We start from the raw sequence: 2,638 nt of genomic DNA on the forward strand, positions 1-2,638 counted from the left end.
AAAAAAAAAAAAAAAAAAAAAATCTTGCCCTTCTCAACATCACCCATTTTAATTTTGTTTTTTTGACATGTGCTTTAGGAAGGTCCTTGCTCTGAAGTTGGACTTACTGCTAAGTCCAAGGATATGCTAATCCAAGGTACATGTGCTATGTACCTGTGTTCAGAGAAGTGAACTTTATAAATCACAAGATGTCCCCTTTATATCTTCTGGTCTTACCCACTCATGATCGCTAATATGGCACATTAACAGAAATTCCCCAAATCTTTTTTTTTTTTTTTTTGGCTGCGCCACGTGGCTTGTAGGATCTTAATTTTCTGACCAGGGATTGAACTTGAGCCCTTGGCGGTGAAAGTGTGGAGTCTTAACCACTGGAATTGCCCAGAAATGCCCCAGATCTTAACCGCAGCTCAGCATTCCTCTGCTGGTCCTCATGACCTCTTCCATTCCCGCTGATGACCGTAGTTGCTCTGTCCAAGAGTGGCAGAACCAGCCATTGCAAACCTTCACGCTATTCTTGGGCTACTCTGCCTCACTGTAGCCAACCTGCTGTGCTCTCACCATTGCTCACCTAGCTATGTCATTCCCAGTGCTCTTTCTCTTTTCTGGACAATTGTAAAGTTCTTTTCACTTCTGGTTACCAGCAATATCAGGGCAGTTTTCTCCACAGCAGAGCTACTAGGTATCTACTGATAGCTCTCCTTTATTTCAGAACTGTGTTTTTCTTATGATGTTTGGGCAAGCGGGTCAGGGGTAAAAGATAGCTTAGGTTAGGGGAATGGCTGGATCCTTACACTCGCTGCTCAGTTCAGCCCACAGCATGGTTTCTCTTCTTGAGATTTCTCTCTGAGGTATCTTTGTTTCTCCCTCCAGTTCTGTTCCCTTCATGAACCTTTAGGTCTGTCTACTTTTACATTCATTTCATGTTTACCATGAGCCAGGTACGGTTAGCACTTTACAAATATTTAATTGACAACCTTGAAGTAGATCCTACTAGTAACAAAAGCCCTTTTACAAATGAGGAAACTAAGGCAAGCGAAGTAAGTTACCCCAAATCACACAGCTAGTAGGTGGTGGAACGAGGCTTCAAACTAGGCATTCTGGCTCCAGCACAGACTCAACCTCCAATGCAGTCTCTCCATCAGACAGGTTTGTCCATATCATACGTCAGTCTTATGATTTCACAATTTCTCCTGCAAGATTTCTGGGTTCCCATTGCAAATCGAGAATGTAGCTGATTCAATGTCCCCAAGTACTCCATGACAATTTAATTCCAGGCACTGCGTTCTCAGCACACAGTAAATTATATTGGTGGGGGGACAGTTTGCTCTCTATAAAATTATATCGTTTTCAAAAACAACACTTTGGGGCTTCCCTGGTGGTGCAGTGGTTAAGAATCTGCCTGCCAATGCAGAGGACACGGGTTCGAGCCCTGGTCCGGGAAGATCCCACATGCCGCAGAGCAACTAAACCCATGCGCCACAACTACTGAGCCTGTGCTCTAGAGCCTGCGAGCCACAACTACTGAGCCCATGTGCCACAACTACTGAAGCCCACACGCCTAAAGCCCGTGCTCCACGAGAAGCCACTGCAATGAGAAGCCCGCGCACCACAACGAAGAGTAGCCCCCACTCACCGCAACTAGAGAAAGCCTGCACGCAGCAATGAAGAACCAATGCTGCCAAAAATAAATAAGTAAATAAATAAAATACTTTAAAAAGTGTTAAAAAAAAAAGCACTGTTATACTAGATTTTTATAGTATTTTTTTTTTTTTTTTTGGCTGTGCTGCGCAGCATGTGCCGAACCCATGCTCCCTGTAATGGAAACGTGAAGTCCTAACCACTGGACCATCAGGGAATTCCCTTGTACTAGATTTTAGTAAAGGTAAGTGGTAGCAGGCATCAAAAGGTTAAGAAAAACGCAAGGAAACAAAGATTTTGGTTGAGAAATTTGGTCAACTAATTTGTTTTTTTGAAGTGAATTTGGAGAAAAGTCTTTATTTGCGCTTTATTATATATACACCTTATTTTTCACCACCTGTACAGATACCACCCTGGTTCAATCCACCATTATTCCTTGGCTGAAATATTATTGCATTAGCAGCCTAACTGGTCTTCCTTCTTCCACTCTGACCCCCTACAAGTGATTTCTACAGTAAACAGCCACAGTGACTCTTTTCACAACTTTGAGTCTTTGATCAAAACTCATCCAAGATTTCCTATCTCACTCAGCATCTTAAAACTGGAGTATGAGTATTCGGGTACTACAGTGGAGGAAATTTTTCCGAAGGGTACACAAGGATAGTTTTAAGAGATTTAATTTTATATTAATTCATATATATACACATATGTATACATGCATTTTTTAATGCAGTGCTTATGTCAATAAAAGTGAAAAATGGAATTGATACAGGACTTTATCTCTTCCTAGTAATGTTATATACATCCATGTCTACACAAACTAAAAAAAACTATGTCATCTCATTAAAAGACAGTCCCAATTAACATTTTACTTTTCATGTTTAATATTTATTTAATGAATACAACATTTTTGATCATGTACTTTTATTTATTTATTTTTTTTTGCGGTACGCGGGCCTCTCACTGTTGTGGCCTCTCCCCTTGCGGGGCACAGGCTCCG

The 2,638-nt window shown here is 41.2% G+C and overlaps 1 long non-coding RNA gene and 1 pseudogene across 1 annotated transcript in view; both read right to left on the reverse strand.

Moving 5' to 3' along the window:
* LOC129392074 (cytochrome c-like) overlaps positions 1 to 1,434 on the reverse strand; it is a 1,994-nt pseudogene extending 560 nt beyond the window's left edge.
* The window catches only part of LOC129392075 (uncharacterized), a 30,560-nt gene that overhangs the window by 26,172 nt on the left and 1,750 nt on the right, over positions 1 to 2,638 (reverse strand). The gene's annotated exons all lie outside the window — the stretch shown is intronic.

The sequence above is a fragment of the Physeter macrocephalus genome, chromosome 4 (genome assembly GCF_002837175.3).
Source record: "Physeter macrocephalus isolate SW-GA chromosome 4, ASM283717v5, whole genome shotgun sequence".
NCBI lineage: Eukaryota > Metazoa > Chordata > Mammalia > Artiodactyla > Physeteridae > Physeter > Physeter macrocephalus.